At 44.1% G+C, this 19,317-nt stretch overlaps 1 non-coding gene across 1 annotated transcript; it reads left to right on the top strand.

Moving 5' to 3' along the window:
• The first annotated feature begins 9,039 nt into the window (after window positions 1–9,039).
• trnag-ucc (transfer RNA glycine (anticodon UCC)) lies at window positions 9,040–9,111 on the top strand. Its single transcript has one exon. It is a non-coding gene; the product is annotated as a tRNA-Gly (tRNA).
• The last annotated feature ends 10,206 nt before the right edge of the window (window positions 9,112–19,317 follow it).

Here is a 19,317-nt window from a genome sequence, read left to right as displayed (position 1 = left end):
AGTGAAGTGTATTGAGATGGATAGAAAATTGGCTGGCTGAGAGGAAACAGTAGGAATTAATAGGTCCTTTTCAAATTGGCAGGCAGTCACTAATGGGGTGCCACAGGCATTGGTGTTGGGACCCTAGTTATTCACAATATACGTCAATGATTTGGATGAGGGATCAAAATGTAACAGCTGAAAGTTTACAGATGATACACTGGGTAGATGCAGGATTTTCCTGATGATGTGTGTCCAGAACTAGGGGTCACAGTCTGAGGATTCGGAGTAGACCTTTTAGAACAGAGATGAGACATTTCTCCACCCAAAGAGTGGTGAGCCTGTGGGATTCATTACCACAGGAAGTAGTTGATGCCAAAACATTGAATGTATTCAAGAGGCAACTTGACGTGGCACATGGGGTGAATGAGGAGAAAGCAGGATTAGGTTATTGAGTTGGACAATCGGCCATGATCATGAAGAATGGTGGAGCAGGCTCAAAGGGCTGAATGGCCTCCTCCTGCTCTATCTTCGATGTTTCCTGCACTTTCCCCATGACATTTGATTGCCTTAAAAATTAAGAACCAATCTATCTCTGTCTTAAATACACTCTGACTTGGCCTCCACAGTTTCACTGTCCACTGGCTGAAGAACTTGCTCCTTATCTCAGTTCTAAAGTATTGTCTCTTCACCCTTAGGCTCTGCCTCTGGTCTTAGCCTTTTCTGCTAGTGGAAACATTTTCACATCTACTCTATCCCAGACTGTCCATATTCTGTACGTTTCAATCACATCCCCCCCTTATCCTTCTAAACTCCATTGAGGACAGACCTGGAGTCATCAAATTCTCCTCACACGACAAACCTTTTGTTCTTGGGAACATTCTTGTAAATCTCCTATGGACACTCTACAGCGCCAGCACATCCATCCTTAGATATGGGGCCCAAAACTATCCTCAATATTCCAAATGTAGTCAGACCAGAGCCTTATTTAGCCTGAGTAGTATATACCTGTGCTCGTATTCTAGCCCTCTTTAAATGAATGCTCATACTGCATTTGCCTTCCTAACTGCCAACTGAACCTGCATGTTAACCATAAAAGAATCTTGAATTGGGATTCTTAAGTCACTTTATGCCTCAGATTTCCAATGCCTCTATTCTTCCTACTAATGTGAGTAACCTCACACTTCCCCACATTGTATGCCATGTGCCACGTTGTAGCCCGCTCTCCTAGCCTGCCCAAATCCTTCTGCAGCTTTCCTGCTTCCTCAACACCACCTGTCCTTCCAGCTACCTTTGAGTCATCTGCAAATTTAGCGCCAATGGTCTCAGTTCTTCCGTCCAAACTGTTAACATGCAATGTGAATTGTGGTGGTCACAAAATGGACCCTTGAGAACTCCACTAGTAACTGGCCACGATCATGAAAAAGACCCTTTCATTCCCCGTTCTCAGTCTTCTGCCAGTCAGCCAATCATTTATCCATATCAGAACCTTGCCCCAACATCATGGGCTCTTATTTAGCAGCCTTCTGTTTGGCACCTTGTCAAAAGTCTTCTGGAAATCCAAATAGATCACATTCACTCGCTCTCCTTTGTCTAACTTGCTCATTATCTCCTCAAAAAATTCTGATAGATTTGTCAGGAAAGAGCTTCCCTTGATGAAGCCATTCTGACACAGCTGTGTTTTACCATGCACTTCCAAGCACTCCATAACTTCATCCTTAATAATGGACTCTAAAATCTTAACAAACACCAAGGTCAGTATATCCAGCCTATAGTTTCCTGTTTTCAGCTTCCCTCCCTCTTAAACAGGGGTGTTACCTTTTCCCAGATCTCTGGCACGTTCCCTGATGCCAGTGATTCCTGAAAGATCATAGAACATTACAGCACAGTACAGGCCCTTCAGCCCTCGACGTTGTGCCAATCTGTCATACCAATTTGAAGCCCATCTAACCTACACTATTCCATGTACGTCCATATACTTATCCAATGACGACTTAAATGTACCTAAAGTTGGCGAATCTACTACCGTTGCAGGCAAAGCATTCCATACCCTTACTACTCTCTTTGTAAAGAAACTACCTCTGACATCTGTCCTATATCTTTCACCCCTCAATTTAAAGCTATGCCCCCTCATGCTCGCCATCACCATCCTAGGAAAAAGGCTCTCCCTATCCACCCTATCTAACCCTCTGATTATTTTATATGTCTCAATTAAGTCGCCTCTCAACCTTCTTCTCTCCAATGAAAACAGCCTCAAGTCCCTCAGCCTTTCCTCATAAGACCTTCCCTCCATACCAGGCAACATCCTAGTAAATCTCCTCTGCACCCTTTCCAAAGCTTCCACATCCTTCTTATGATGCGGTGACCAGAACTGTGCGCAATACTCCAAGTGCGGCCGCACCGGAGTTTTGTACAGCTGCAGCATAACGTCTTGGTTCCGGAACTCGATCCCTCTATTAATAAAAGCTAAAACACTGTATGCCTTCTTAACAGCCCTGTCAACATGGGTGGCAACTTTCAAGGATCTGTGTACATGGACACCAAGATCTCTCTGCTCATCTACACTACTAAAAATCTTGCCATTAGCCCAGTACTTTGCCTTCCAGTTACTCCTACCAAAGTGCATCACCTCACATTTGTCTGCATTAAACTCCATTTGGCACCTCTCAGCCCAGCTCACCACCAATACCTCTACAATCCTGTCAGCTAGCTCCTCCAGAACTATGGGGTGTAGTCCATCTGATCCAGGTGATTTATCCACCATCAGGCATTACAGCTTCCCCAGCCCCTCCTCCTTAGTGATGGCCACTACACTCACCTCCTGCCCCCAACTCTCTCGACATTCTAAAATGCTGATGTCTTCCATGAGGCTTGCCCCAGAGTGGAGCACATTGGCTCAGAACCTTTGGTCGTGTGACACAGGGCTATTCGTGTCTAGAAGCCCAGACGTGCTGCATGTGGCCAGCTCAGAGGCAGGTGCATACTCGTCGATTTGAGGGTGGACATGGAAGGGACAGCCACCTCTGAATTGTCCTGCAAGATGACTCCTGAACGATGAAGGGCAGCTCTCTGTGTTGATCCAGCAGTCTCTGAGATTGCTGGGCCTTGGTCTCCATGGTAGCTGTCAACTGTCTTCCAGCCCTCAAGTCAGTTTGTCCAGTGTCTCCCATAAACCTGCCTGCTGCTTTGTTTTGAAAAACATTAAAATAGGTAAGTGCCCGGTGCCTGATGGGGTCTATCCTCAGATACTAAGGGAGGCAGCAAGGGAGGAGATTTCTGGGGCCTTGACATAGATCTTTGTATCCTCTTTGGCCACAGGTTTGGTCCCAGAGGTCTGGAGAATATCCAAAGGGAAACAAGGATAATCCAGGAAATTATAGCTCAGTGAGCCTTACATCAGCAGTAGGGAAATTATTGGAGAAGATTCTTAGGGACAAGATTTGCTTGCATTTGGAAAAGAATGGACTTATTACAGTAGTCAGAATGGCTTTGTACAGGGAGATCCTGTCTCACAAATTTCATTGAACTTTTTGAGGAAGTGTGAGAGATGATTGATGAGAATAGGGCAGTGGATATCGTCTACGCAGACTAAAAGCATTTGACAAGGTGCCTCATGGTAGATTGGTCCAGAAGATTAAGTCTCACGGGATCCACACTAAGTTGGTAATCAGGATACAAAATTGCTGTCATAGAAGACCGAGGGTAGTTGTGGAGAGATGTTTTTCTGACTGGAGATCTGTGACCAAGGGTGTTCTGCAAGGATCAGTGCTGTCTGATTAGCTAGTTTGCAGCCGACAAAATTTGGTGGAGTTGTGGATAGTGAGGAGAGTTGTCAGAAGATACATCAGGATATTTGGAAGTTGGCTGAAAAATGGCAGATGGAGTTTAATCTGGACAAGAGTGAGGTGATGCATTTTGGGATGTCAAATGCAAGAGGTAAGAATACAGGAAATGGCAGGACCCTTAGGGGCACTGATATACAGAAGATCATGGGGTACAAGTCCATAGCTCCCTGAAAGTGGCAACAAAAGTGGGTAAAGTGTGAAGAAGGCATAGGGCATGTTTGCCTTCATCAGTCTGGGCACTGAGTATAAAAGTTGGCAAATCATGTTGCAGCTGTATAAAACTTTAGTTGGGCCACAGTTGGAATATTGTGGGCAGTTCTGGTTGCCACACAACAGGAAGGACATAGAGGCTTTGGAAAGAGTGCAAAAGGGGTTTACCAGGATATTGCCTGGACTGGAGTGCATTAGCCACAGGAGAGATTGGACAGACTTGGATTGTTTTCGCGAGAGTGTCAGAGGCTGAGGGGAGACCTGATAGAAGTCTATAAAATTATGAGAGGCATGGATTGGATGGACAGTCAGAGACTTTTTCCAAGGGTGAAGATGTGAAATACAAGGGGGCAAAGATTGAAAGTGAGAGGGGAAAGTTCATAGGAGATAAGTTTTTTCATGCAGAGCTGGTGGGTGGGCTGTAGGTGCCACAAGAGATGGTAGAAATAGATATGATGGCAACATTTAAGAGGCATTTAGACAGACACAGACAGACACACCCTATAGCAGAATACAGGGTTAATGGCAGGATTCTTGGTAATATGGAGGAACAGAGGGATCTTGGGGTCCATGTCCATAGATCCCTCAAAGCTGTGACCCAAGTTGATATGGTCGTCAAGAAGGCGTATGGTGCATTGGCTTTCATTGGCAGGGAATTGAGTTTAAGAGCTGTGAGGTTATGCTGCAGCTCTATAAAACCCTGGTTAGACCACTCTTGGAATATAGTGTTCAGTTCTGGTCACCTCATTATAGGAAAGATGTGGAAGCTTAAGTGTGGGTGCAGAGGAGATTTACCAGGACTCTGCCTAGACTGGAGAGCAGGTCTTATCAGGAAAGGTTGAGGGAGCTAGGGCTTTTTCATTTGAGTGAAGAAAGATGAGAGGGGACTTGATAGAGGTGTACAAAATGATGAGAGGCACAGATAGAGTGGATAGGCAGAGACTTCTGCCCAGGGCGGAAATGACTATTACGAGGCAGCATAGGTTTCAGGTGATTAGACAAAGGTAGGGGAGTTGTTGGAGGGAGGTTCTTCACATAGAGAGTGGTGGGTATGTGGAATGCGCTGCTCGCAGTGGTAGTGGAGTCAGATACATTAGGGACATTTAAGCGACTCTTAGATAGGCACATGGAGGATAGTAAAATGTAGGATATGCAAGGTAGTTTGATCTTAGATTAAGATAATAGGTCGGCACAACATCATGGGCCAAAGGGCCTGTACTGTGCTGTACTGTTCTGTTCTATGAACAGGCATGGGGCACATGCCATTTGTAAGTAGATGGGACTAGGTTAGAATGGCATTACGGTTGGAACAGACACGATGGGCTGTAAGGCTGCACTGTTCTCTGTTTCGGTGTCTGCTCGTGTATTTCAATGACATCGCTAAAAGCTGACACCACATGGTCCTCTTCTGCCTGGTGCTGAACAGGTGCTGGTCTGGGGCAGTCAGAGTGCCAGTTGCAGAGATGTGGCAGTGAGGCTCTCACCAACAGATCCTCCTGACTCTAATCCATCAAGGTCTCAGTACCTGAGCTGGTGGACGGTATAGAAATCCCTCCATGAAACTCACCAAAATTGATGGCCAATTTCTGGTAAAATTCAGCCCCTTGGATTGGTATAATCTAAACCTGAGACCACAGCTATTTATTTGATGTCTTTCATTCTCAGAAGCAGCAAATTTTTTACAGCCCTTGGTTTCTCTGATTTGTTTAATCATTATTAACGACTTTTGAGATGATGGGAAGTAATCTGAGAGTCTCCTAGACTTTAATGTTACCAATTTGTTTTTTTTTAATCTGTCTGCTTCTCTGCCAAGTAGCTACTGAAATATGATTCATTTTTGCATTTGTGAATCTGGCTTCAATGTCTTTTCAAGCTGGATAGTTGTGGGCAACTGTTTAAGGGCTTCAATGTATGCAACTGAACATACAGGTTCATGTTTCTTACTTTTCGAAACAGCTTTAGTCCTTGAAGGTTTCAGCTATTTCAATTTCTCCTCTAAGTCACTCACCATCCTGACTTGGAAATATATCACTGTTCCTTCAGTGTCTTTGGATTGATGTCCTGGAATTTCCTTCTGGACCTAACACCAAATGGACTACAGCAGTAACTAGGGATGAGCCAATAAATACTGGGCCATTCTGCAAACCCTACATCCCATGAATCAATAATAAAGTTTCAAAAATCGTATTGGAGTTTGAAAATTAGTGATCTATATATTACCACCATGACAATACAAAAGCATTCCCTAGGGTGTGGCACTAACTCAATACTTAATGTGTGCATTATTCATTTAGACGTGAATGTGTTCGGCATAATTTCAGAATTTGCAGATGGTACAAAATTTGTATTTATGCTGAATTGTGAGGAGGATAATAATAGACTGCAAGAAAGCAGGTGGGATAGGCGGAGATGTGGCAGATGCAATTTAATTCAAAAGCCTTGAAGTGTGAGAGAAGGAGAGGAAATCTAAGTTAAATCATATAATTCAACAGGAATTGGAGGAACAGAGAGGCTTGCTAGTATGAAAACAAATCATTAAAGAGAATGGGGTAACTTTGAGAATGTGGTTAATAAGGAAAATGGAATCTTATAAAATATGAATATTTATACAACACTGGTTCAACTATTTTAATTTCCCTTCCCACTCCCCTGGCGACATATCCATCCTTGGTCTCCTCCACTGCCAGAGTGAGGCCAAATACAAACTGGAGGAACAACACCTGATATTTCGCCTTGGAAGCTTAAAGCCCAATGGCCTTAACACTGACTTCACCAGCTTCAAAATCCCTTCACCCCCAGCCTTATTCCATGTCCAGCCCTCCCCCTTTCTCACGTGACCTAACCTGTCCATCTTCTCACCCACCTATCCCCTCCGGCCATCTCCAACCAATCACAATAACCCCCATCTGCATCCAAATACGCCATCTCTGCTACCTTTCCCCCAGCCCCAGCCCCTCCCTTTGTTTATTTAGAACATAGAACATAGAACATAGAACAGTACAGCACAGAACAGGCCCTTCAGCCCACAATGTTGTGCCGACCATTGATCCTCATGGATGCACCCTCAAATTTCTGTGACCATATGCATGTCCAGCAGTCTCTTAAATGACCCCAATGACCTTGCTTCCACAACTGCTGCTGGCAACGTATTCCATGCTCTCACATGCTATTTCTGGGCTTCTCTCCTCCTCCCCGCTCCTGACAAAGGGTTTCGGCCTGAAATGTTGACATAACTGCTCCTTGGGTGTTGCCTTACCCGCTGCGCTCTTGCAGCCTCACACCTGTTGATACTGGTTCAATTTTAACTGCGATATTGCAACCAATTTGAGCACAGTTTGGGAAAGGATGAGAGTCACGGAAAAAGATTTGAGACTGGCTCCAGCTCTGGTTCCACAATGATTCAGAGGAGATTTGGGAAAAAAGCATTTTTACTCAGCGGGATTGGGAATCTGGAAAGCAGGGCCTGGGAAGGTAGTGGAGGTCGGAAACCTTACAACTTTAAAATAATTGTTTGGATGGGCGCTTCAAATATCATAACACAAGTGCGGGTAATTGGGATTAGTGCACTTTTAGTGGTAGTTATGCCAGTGTAGACTCGATGGGCTGAAGGACCTTTTCTGCACTGTATGAATCCAGGCTTGGGGAAATTCCAACTGAGGAAGCAGGAACTATTTACCTTGTGGAAAAGAACATTCAGAGGAGATTGGATAAATCTGTTCAAGATTGTAAGGGGTGTACACAGGTTCAATAGAGAGAAACTGTTCCAGTTGGCAGAAGAATCAAGAACAAGAAGGTAATAATTCAGCCACTGTCCAAAGAATGAAAGCCAGAATCTTTTTTTAAGCAGAATGTAGCTAGTGTCCAAAATGCACGGCTTAAGAGTGTGGTGGGGACAGATACCATTGAAGTTTCTCAAAAGTAAATTGAAGGTATAAAGAAATTGCAGGGTTAGGAGGGGAAGGACAGGAGCTGAATTGGATCAGCAGCAGAGTGAAGTCATGAATTACAAGTTGAAGCAATATGATGAATGCAATCTAAGAATTGTAGCTACAAGAGCAGGCCAGAATCTATAAATTCTCCTGTCTCCCCAGTGCTTGACCACCATCTACAAGGCACAAGTGGTGGAATACCTCCCTAACTTGCCCGGATGTTTGCAGCTTCAACAAAACTCAAGGAGCTTGACAGCAGCCCAGACACAGCTGCCTTCTCACATGGTAATATAAGGTACACCCGCAATGCTCTGAGGAAATGAGTTATATGTTTTTGACCACAGATCTGGAAGAACAAAGAAAAATATCAGACCCATTAGAACACTGTTATCAGCAAATTCTCCTCTCACACCACCCTGACTTGGAAATATATCACAGCTCCTTCACTGTAGAATACCAGAACCTAAAATCGAACTGTTTTCCTGTTGCTTCTAAAAATATTGGAAGTGGTGAAAAGAAATAGTTAGTTAGACTGGGCCAGAAGGCTGGATGATGAGGTGGTGAAGTGAGGAGCGTTATGTAGACCGGGAGAGGGTGAGCTGAGAAATGGCTAGGGAAGAGCCTGAAACTGCGAAGGAAGGGGAGAGATGAAGTGTAAGAGGGAAGAAATGGAGTAAGAGAGAGTGAACTTGGGAAGGAGAGATGGGAGTACTAGAGGGATGTTGCGAAGGAATGAGAGATAGAATAAAAAGAGGGATGTTAAGAAGTTGGAAGGAGAAATGGGGTGCAATTTGGAGACAGATTGGGAGTGAGGTGCAATGAGAAAGTGCAATGGAGACAAAGGGAAAGATAAGGGAGTGAGGGAAAAACAGATACATGTAGGAGAAAGGGTGTGTAAAAGAGTTTGGAAGGGATTATTAGAAGCACTTCACATTTAGGATCCGCTATCCATCTCTACAACATTGAAATAATCAGGAACAAACCGACATCACAACTTTTGAATCACACTACATCTTGAAACAAAACTAAAATAAAGTATCGATATGAAGTCTATGTATGGCTAAAGTAACAGGTCTGCGATGGTGGTATAGTGGTGAGCATAGCTGCCTTCCAAGCAGTTGACCCGGGTTCGATTCCCGGCCATCGCAAGCATTTTTTTTCCCGCATGTAAGCGGAGTCTGTGTGATAAACATTTTGACTCTTTCACTGGGAGTGGGATCGCGGCGCCTGATGTTTTAATTAAATATTGTAGCAGTTGCCGACATTGTCACATCCCTGAGCTATCCACTGCCACCCGGTGGCTGCTGCTGGCATCGCACCCTATCAGCGGCAGCTACAGGAACTCGCCCCAGAGCTGCACCCTCGGAAACACAAACATTCCTGGTGCAGGCAAGAACTGGCCCCAAATCCCAGTCCTTTTGCTCCTCCTTTGTTTTGGCTTTGGTTCTAACTGTGCCTAGGTTTCATCAACTACGGTAGCGTCAGAGTTGGACTCGACCTAATCTGTTCACGATTATAGTTTACCCAATTCAGTGGGTAGAGAAGGAGTGTTTAAATAATCCCCCCAGGAGAGCACACGAATGCATTCTCTATTGTGGTTTATTTGCGGCAGTTTGGTCAAAATGAGATCCATCAGTAGACGCGCGGCGACCATCCCCTCCATGATTTGAGTGAGAACTGGCCACGAAAATTTTTACTTGTAAGAAGCTAAAAAAAATTAGGAAGGGGGTGTATCTTTATTCGTACTTCAGTGAACAAATATTTATTGCCTATCCCTAACTGGCCTGAGAAGATAATGGGAACTGCAGATGCTGGAGACTCCAAGACAATAAAATGTGAGACCCTTCTAGGCCCGAAACGTCAGCTTTTGTGCTCCTGAGATGCTGCTTGGCCTGCTGTGTTCATCCAGCCTCACATTTTATTATCTTGGCCTGAGAAGATGTTGGTAAACCGCCTGCTTAATGCAAGAGGCTTTTGGGCCACGTCTGGAGAAGCTGAGAACGAGCTCTTCCGTTGTGTGGGACGGAATCAAATGTACGCCTGAGCAGGTTAAGGATAACAAATCTTCCTTGAAAGACACCAATTAGATTTTTATGACAATGTGACAATTTCATAGTATTGTTTTTGCCCCGTACTACAAAGCGCTGCAATTTACTGTTAAAAGTGGAAATGAAAGATGTTGAAATGTGGACTGATTGTGAAGAATGGTGTGAGTGGAACATGATTGTACAACATTCTTTCGTGCTGAAGTGTCAGATGTCCTGCTTTATTCAGGCCTGAAGTCACCCGCTGTCCTAGGGTGCTGAAGGGATTGAATCCGTTTCAGTTCAGTGTTAAGGGATACAGTTTCAGTTGTGTTGCAAAAGCAAATGGGGATCACAGATGTACAAAGGCTACAACGTGTAGAAGCTGCATTATCAAAATGCTGGCTTTGGATGAAATGCAAGCAATGCCTGCTAAAACAGTAGACAGTTGTAATTTATATATTGTAATGTTTTATGTTGGTGTTTTTAAGCCAGAAGTGTTGATTTTACACTTCATTTTGATAAAACTAGCTTTCCTCACCTACATATTAAAACAAACAACTATTTGACTTCATTTCCTGAGTCTCTTTGTCAAGTTGTATGATAACAGTTACAATGATGTTAAGTTTTGATAGTGGATTCAGTGGGATGTAACAAAAAACTCTACAGGTTAAGTGATCCAAATTATTAACGTTTATGAGTGATTTTGTATATGTAGCAGATATTATTGAGTAGAATTAGCTTTGTTGTCACATATTCAAATGAGTACAGTGAGAAGTTTCCAAGTGGCCATTTATGGTCGTCTTGGGTATAAGATACCTAGGTACAGATTCTTCAGTATAAGTTCTTTGGGGAAAAAACAGTGAATATATTAAGCAGTAAGTTTATATATTAAGCAGTCGATGTATATATTAGCAGTTAATATAAAAAAGAGTAAATGAATATTGACAATGAGTCCCACTGCATCCTTCCTGACGGGGACCCGGTTTTACAACGGCTGATCTGAAGAATGTGAGGTTCTTGTCACCATTCGTGAATCCTGGATTGAGTTGGAGTCTGACAGCACAAGCAGTACGTTGACAGCAAGTCTCACTCTCTTCTTACAGACGCAAGTCCTCGCCTGAGGTAAAGTCCACTGAATGGGGCAAAATGAGTATCATTCTGAATCTAAAATTACATGCTACATCATTCACACTCTGTGGTCCTTTCAGTACTGTCCCAGACATTCCATTACACAGGAAAATACCCCCAGGTGGCTCTGTGCGATGGCCCAATTAACCCTTAATGATTAATGCTTAATGGTCTGGTTTGAAGATATCATTTTTAATTCCACCAACACAGGTGAGGGCTGAACTTCAAAAATGCCTCTTTGGTGGTTGCAAACCCTTTTGGAACATTTGGAACACTAAATAATTCTCATTTCATACAATTTTCAAACAGTGATCAACTTTTCAAGTCAACACTGCACAGCTTGGCAAAAACTGAAAAGGCAATTTGATTTACTCTCAGAGGGGATGTCAGAGATGGGTTCTTTACACAGAGAGTTGTGAGAGCATGGAATGCGTTGCCAGCAGCAGTTGTAGAAGCAAGGTCATTGGGGACATTTAAGAGACTGCTGGACATGCATATGGTCACAGAAATTTGAGGGTGCATACATGAGGATCAATGGTCGGCACAACATCGTTGGCTGAAGGGCCTGTTCTGTGCTGTACTGTTCTATGTTCTATGTTCATGCAGGAGCAATAGAGTCTGATCACTGCATGTAGAAGCAATGGAGTCTGGTCACTGCATGCAGAAGCAATAGAGTCTGATCACTGCATTTAGAAGCAATAGAGTCTGGTCACTGCATGCAGAAGCAATAGAATCTGATCACTGCAGCTGATACTGAGCCCACCACTGGCTCCTTTGATTGTCATTCTCTATAAGAATCAAGGCTGTCTAACCAAACCTTCATTATTTGTGGAAGTAGGCAGAAGAAAGCAGAGCACTGGTAAATGTTTAGGTAAAAAGTACCAAATCTTTATTAAACACCATTGTTATGAAAATCTCAGCATGTCTTTTTTTTACTCATTCATTCACGGGACGAGGGCCTGGATGGCTAGGCCAGCGTTTATTTCCTTCCCTAATTGCCCAGAGGGCAGATGAGAGTCAACCACATTGCTGTGGGTCTGGAGTCACATGTCGGATAGAGCAGGTGAGGATGGCAGTTTCCTTCCCTAAAGGACATTGTGAAGGAGATGGATTTTTCCTGACAATTGACAATGTGTTCACAGTTGCCAATTAATGGACTCTTAATCCCGGGTCTTTGTTATTGTTACTCTTATGCTCTAAACCCCTTGAAATAAGGACTAACATTCCTTTGGCCTTCCTGATTACCTGCTGCACCTGTATACTAGCTTTCTGTGTTTCTTGCACAAGTCTCCTCAAGTCCCTTTGTGTTGCAGTTGTCTGCAGTTTCTCTCCATTTAAGTAATAATTTGTTCTTTTGTTCTCCCTTCCAAAATGAACAACTTCACATTTTGCCACATTATACTCCATTTGCCAGCTTCTTGCCCACTTAATTAACCAGTCAATATCTCTCTGTATATAGTTTACATCCCTCTCACAACCTTCCTTTAAACCTGTATTTGTGTCATCTGCAAATCTGACTACAGTACATTCACTTCTTTCTTCCAAGTCATTAATATATTTCATAAACAGTTGTGGTCCCAGTGCTGATCCCGATGGAACCACACTGCTCATGGGTCACCAACCTGAAAAAGAACCTCTTATCCCCACGTACTGTTTCCTACCCATAAGCCAATTCTCTGTCCATGCCAATTGACTCACCTCCAACATGGAGGTGATGACAGTTCTGTATAAATGGTAGCATTTTACCTGCTTCCACTGACAAAAACAAAATCACATCAAAGATTAAAATTGGCAGCCTTTCTTTTTTGGTTTTCTTCTCTTGAAATAAGTTTCTACAGAAGCTAACAGGCTTCTGTGATCTCCATGTGGCACTGATCTACATTTATCATTAGTTTTGTGTCTGTCCATCTTCTGTTGGCAGAACCACCAAAATTGGTGGTAACCTTTGGCCACAGCAATGTTGCCAATCTAAAGATTACCACAGGAAACAGAAGCAAGCAAATGAAGGAGCTGAACATGAACAGCCCCATATTTCCTCTACATAAAGTGGGTTTACTATGGCTGACCTGGATGCATTAGCCACAGCTCTGTCCTGTGTGTGTGTGTGTGTGTGTGCGCGCGCGCGATGTATATGTGTGTGTGTGTGAGAGAGTGTGATATATGTGTGTGTATTAATGTGTGTGTGCAACTATGTGTGTCATGTATGTCTGTGTGCATAATGTGTGTAATGTATGTGCATGTGCATATGTATGTGTGTGCATGTGTGTCTGTGTGTGTGTGGTGTATCTGTGTGTGATATATGTGTGTGTGATGTATGTGCATTTGTGTTTGTGTGTGCATGTACAGCTGTGTGTGCATGTGTGTGTATGCATGTCTGTGTGTACATGCCTCTGTGCATGCATGTGTGTGTAGGGTGTGTGTGTGCATGAAGGATGTGTGTACATGTGGGTGTGCATATATACACAAGTGTGCATGAGGATTTGTGTGTGTATTCACTTGTGTATGTGTGTGTCTGAGAGTTCGTGTCCGCGTGTGTCTATATGTACATATGTGTACATGTGTGTATTTGCACATTTGTGTGTATGTGCCTATACGTATGTGTCTGTGTGTGTGTATGTGTGCCTGTACACATGTATGTGTGTGTGTGAGAGTGAGCACGAGCAGGCATGTGTGTGGACCAATTTCTGTTTCTCCCATCGCGGAAGTCAGTGTGCAGTTCTCCCAGTTGCACACACTGACACAATGGACTGTGATAACAGGAACTGCAGATGCCGGAGAATCCAAGATAACAAAGTGTGGAGCTGGATGAACACAGCAGGCCAAGCAGCATCTCAGGAGCACAAAAGCTGATGTATCGGGCCTAGACACAATGGACTGAGCTGAACAGAAATGTCTTCAGCCAGAGGGTGGGGAGACTGTGGAATTCTCTGCTACAGAATCCAGTTAAGGTCAAAACCCTGAATGTTTCTAAGAGGGGGATAGATATAGACTAGCAGTTAAAAGGGATCAAGGGACAAGGGGGAAAAGCAGGAACAGGGTATTGATTTCATAGACCCCCCTCCAGTGGAACCATTCCAACCACACCAACTCTCCGAAGGGCAGCCCACCCTGACCCACCCCCTACTCTACCCCTGCATTTCCCATGATTAATCCTCCCAGCCTACATATATCCCTGAATACAACGGGCAATTTAGCATAGCCGATCCACCCAACCAGCCTATCTTTGGACCAGGGGAGGAAACTGGAGCACCCAGGGGAAACCCACGCGGACACAGAGAGAACGTGCACACAGGCAGTTGCTCAAGGGTGGAATCAAACATGGGCTCCTGGCGCTGTCAGGCACCAGTGTTAACCCTTGAGCACTGTGCTGTGATTTGGGGATGATCAGGCACGATCGGATTGAACAGCACAGCAGGCTCAAAGGCCCGAATGGCTTACTCCTGCTCCTGTTTTTTTACGTTTCCACATACACAACCACTTTTGTTTCTAACCACCTCTTGTCCTATTCTCTTCTTTTGAATTATTTCAGGTTTCAGACAGGATTTAAACTCATGGAGATTTCATGGAAAGAGTAGCAGGGGAAGCCAGAGGTGAGACTGGTCGGCCAATGAGCGGTGAGACTTTACTGCACCACTCTCAGGAGCTACATAGAGAAGTTCCACTTCAAACTGCTGGGAAAGTCATCCCTCCCTCCCTGCTGCTGCAACGTTGGTGGAAGCTTGAATAAACAGGAGATTTCTCTGGTGACAGTAAGGAGCGAGTAACAAGTTTTTCAAGATACAGGATACTGTCTCGCAGTAATTGCGGGATTTATGTGGCACCATCAGCTCCGCTTTCCCAACAATCAGTACACACCCTGATTCAGAAACCAAAACAGAAATTACTGGAGACACTCAGCAGGCCTGGCAGCATCTGTGGAGAGAAAACAGACTTAAAGTTTTGAGTCTAGTGACTCTTCAGAACTGATTGTGGTTCTGAAGAAAGATCACTGGGCTCAGAACATTAACTCCTCTTTCTCTCCACAGATGCTGTCAGACCTGCTGAGTTTCTACGGCAATTTGTGTTTTTGTTTTAAGTTCTTCAGTAACTGCAGTTTTTTGTTTATTTTACCTCAGATTCAAGACCCAGCACAAAACAGAAAAACTAGCAATGTGGTATACTGCATCCACTGTACCCTGTGCGGCTTCCTCTACATTGGGGAAACCAAGCGGAGGCTTGGAGACCGCTTTGCAGAACACCTCCGCTCAGTTCGCAACAAACAACTGCACCTCCCAGTCGCAAACCATTTCCACTCCCCCTCCCATTCTTTAGATGACATGTCCATCATGGGCCTCCTGCAGTGCCACAATGATGTCACCTGAAGGTTGCAGGAACAGCAACTCATATTCTGCCTGGGAACCCTGCAGCCTAATGGTATCAATGTGGACTTCACCAGTTTCAAAATCTTCCCTTCCCCAACTGCATCCCTAAACCAGCCCAGTTTGCCCCCTCCCCCCACTGCACCACACAACCAGCCCAGCTCTTCCCGTCCACCCACTGCATCCCAAAACCAGTCCAACCTGTCTCTGCCTACCTAACCTGTTCTTCCTCTCACCCATCCCTTCCTCCCATCCCAAGCCGCACCCCCATCTACCTACTAACCTCATCCCACCTCCTTGACCTGTCCGTCTTCCCTGGACTGACCTATCCCCTCCCTACCTCTCCACCTATCTTCTTTTCTCTCCATCTTCGGTCCGCCTCCCCCTCTCTCCCTATTTATTCCAGAACCCTCACCCCATCCCCCTCTCTGATGAAGGGTCTAGGCCCGAAACGTCAGCTTTTGTGCTCCTGAGATGCTGCTTGGCCTGCTGTGTTCATCCAGCCTCACATTTTATTATCTTGGATTCTCCAGCATCTGCAGTTCCCATTGTCTCTGAAACTACTTTAGCAAGTTGTTTGTGAAAGATACAACTTGGTTATAAGGGACAGGCAGAATAGAGAGTACTCTCAACTAGCCCACATATGCAAAACTTAAAATGAAACATCTACAGTTACAAGTGAGCCCACAATTGAGCAGCACTTGCTAAACAAAATAGAGTGTGTTATTCTACAAAACTTACATTCCGTAAGGCTGGGAACGTTGGCTACACTGACAATCAATTTCAGATAACGCTTTGAACTTGGAATGTGGTTTATTTATACTTAAAAACACCATACACTTGTACACAGGAGGCTGTGCTCTACAAGCAGGAGGAATATGTTCTAGTCTTACACTCTTTTGAATGAGCTGGGAGCCTGGGAGTCTGTAGTACCCAGTTGCTGTCTCCATGGCAATGCTTATGCCAATCAGAGTAAACTTTCCAACCAATCAGTACTCTCTTCTCTGCATTTCATGAGTTACAACATTTTAAGTATTTCATGGCTGCAAAACAGTCTGGAAAATTCCAAAACGCCATGAAAGGTGCTTTATAAGCACAAGATTTTCTTTTTATGTGTGAATTGTGTTGTGATTGTTTGACATTTGGCATCCTTGAACTTTGTCCTGATGAGTGCAAGACAAAAAGCAATGACAAACCGTCTCTCTTTCAGCAATGTTCTGCACAATCAAGACTTTTTTTTTGTTTGCCTTTTGAGCAGCTAATGACAGAGAAACAGAAGCACAGAAATCCGTATCCCTCTCTTCAACAGATTGACCTTCATCGCATCCTGCAAAAGAACTGTGGTCACTGAGAAACAGGACAGAGAGAGAGAGCAGAATGGGCGTGGAGTTTCAGGCCATAGGGGGAGCAACCTGCGATCTAACTCACACCATCAGCTGTGCCTGGTCATTGATCCTGGGCACAGAACGAGAACCACTTTAATCTAGAGAGCTTATCCACCCTGAGGCCGCACTTTGTACAACACTACAATCATTTTAACAACCACACTGGTTGGTGCTGGAGGTAAGTACACCAAAAAACAGTAGCATCTGTTCTAAATGGGTTTATAGTAAGTAAAAGCGCACTGCTTAGTCTAGAACTTAAGCTAAATATTTTATCTGTTTGGATTTTATGTTTTCTGGCCATGGGATATCTTAGGATATTAGAGGATGCTTCATCGATACAAGTTGTCATTGAGAAGATGTTTAAAGGTCTTTTTATAATAGGTCAGTTTCTTCTCAGCATTTTTAATGAATCATTGCCATCTTTAAGCAGAGCCTCACAGGCAAGGTGGTGTGACCTATGGGTCTGTGGGCTCTGGTGAAAGGCACACCCGTGTTACCCTACCCTCTCTCACTTCCTCTTCCTCCTGTTCCTCTTCTGCTTCTCTTATACCATACAGTAAGGCCTAAGTGACAGAAATATCCCCTGCAGAGAAATAGCGTGTTATCATTCTTCCTTAAAAACAGAACTGAGAACAGATTTTTCCAATCACTTGACTCAGCATTATTGCCGCAGTTAGAGTTGGTGGCGATGGTTGAAATGCCTAAGAAACTACATCCTGCTTTGACAAGTCCTGCAGATTCTGTTCCGCCAGCAGACCTTCATTTGCAAACTTGCAGAGTGATGTCAGGCCCATTCTCCCCCGCCTCCACCACTATTTAGTGTGTATTTAAAACCCCTGTGACGGTGAATCTGATTTAAGGCCTGAGCAGTATCCACTCACTTTCTAAATCTGAAATCTTCCCGATGTCACTATAGGCTTGGACAGGTCACCTTGGGGTCAAATGAGAGAAGATACACCAAGTAACAATCAGGCCAGAGACAACCAGACAATGGTCTGACGTCCAATTTACTGTTTGACCAAATTAGCCAGAAATATCATTAAACACTTTTTAACTCAATTTAAAGTGTACAAAACAAAACACATGGAGAAGAGGTACATTTTGCACTTTCTGACCCCCCCCCCCCGATTCACTTCCAGTAATCCAGGCTGTTAAATTTTGATTGATTATTCGTTCTAATTCCTGCATTTCCCAGCCAGGGTTCACCACTCTAACCTAGACTGCGTAAGGTATCTCCAGGTTAATCCCAGGGTGGAAGATACAAGAGCACTTTGGTAAAAAACAGAACAACACTCAAGGTCATGGAACATAACCAGCTACTGAATTCACACACATGCTCAGCAGTAATGGTCCACATATAACACCAGAATTAGGCCATTCAGCCCATCGAGTCTGCTCCATCATGCAATCATGGCTGATGTGTTTCTCAACCCAATTCTCCTGCCTTCTCCATGTAACCCTTGATCCCCTTACTAATCAAGAACCTATCTATCTGTCTCAAATACACTCAGTGACTTGGCCTCCACAGCTCTCAGTGGCAATGAGTTCCGCAGATTCACCTCTCTCTGGCTGAAGAATGCTTTCCTCCTCTCAGTCCTAAATGGTTGTCCCTTCATTCTGAGGCTGTGTCTCTTCGACTAGTGGGAACACCTTCTCCATGTCCACTCTATCCAGATCACTCACTATTCTGTAAGTTTCAATCAGATCCTCCCTCATCCTTCTAAACTCCATTCAGTGTGGACCCAGGGTTTTCAACCACTCTCCATATGACAAAACCTTTATCCACAGAATTATTCTTGCAAAGCTCCTCTAAACCCGCTCCAATGCCAGCAAATCCTTCCTTAGATATGGGGTGCAAAACTGCTCACAATATTCCAAATGCAGTCTGACCAGAGCCTTGTACAGCCTCAGCAGTACATTGCTGCTCTTGTATTCTAGCCCTCTTGAAATCAAATGCCAACATTGCATTTGCCTTCCTAACCACCAACTGAACCTACATGTTAACATTAAAGGAATCCTTAGCTAGGACTCCCATGTCCCTTAGTGCAAGAGATTTCCGAAATCTTTACCCATTAGTGTATGCCTCTATTCTTCTAAGCAAAACATATAGCCTCACACTTTGTTACACTGTATTGTATCTGCCACTTCCTTGCCCACTTTCCTAGCCTGTTCCAAATCCTTCTACAGCCACCCCACTTCGTCAACACTACCTGGCTCTCCGTCTATCTTTGTGTCATCAGCAAACTTAATGACAATACCCTCAGCTCTTTCATCCAGATCGTTAATGTGTAACATGAATAGCTGTACTCCCAGCACTGGACCCTGCAGAACTCCACTGGTCATTGCATGCCATCCTGAAAAAGATCTCTTCAACCCTACTGTCTGTCTTCTTCTAGTCAGCCAGTCCTCTATCCATGCCTGTACTTTGCCCCAACACCATGGGCTCTTACCTTATT

Source organism: Stegostoma tigrinum, chromosome 30 (genome assembly GCF_030684315.1).
Source record: "Stegostoma tigrinum isolate sSteTig4 chromosome 30, sSteTig4.hap1, whole genome shotgun sequence".
Lineage (NCBI taxonomy): Eukaryota > Metazoa > Chordata > Chondrichthyes > Orectolobiformes > Stegostomatidae > Stegostoma > Stegostoma tigrinum.
The sequence above is the reverse complement of the archived record's forward strand: the minus strand, read 5'-3'. Positions and strand labels throughout refer to the sequence as shown.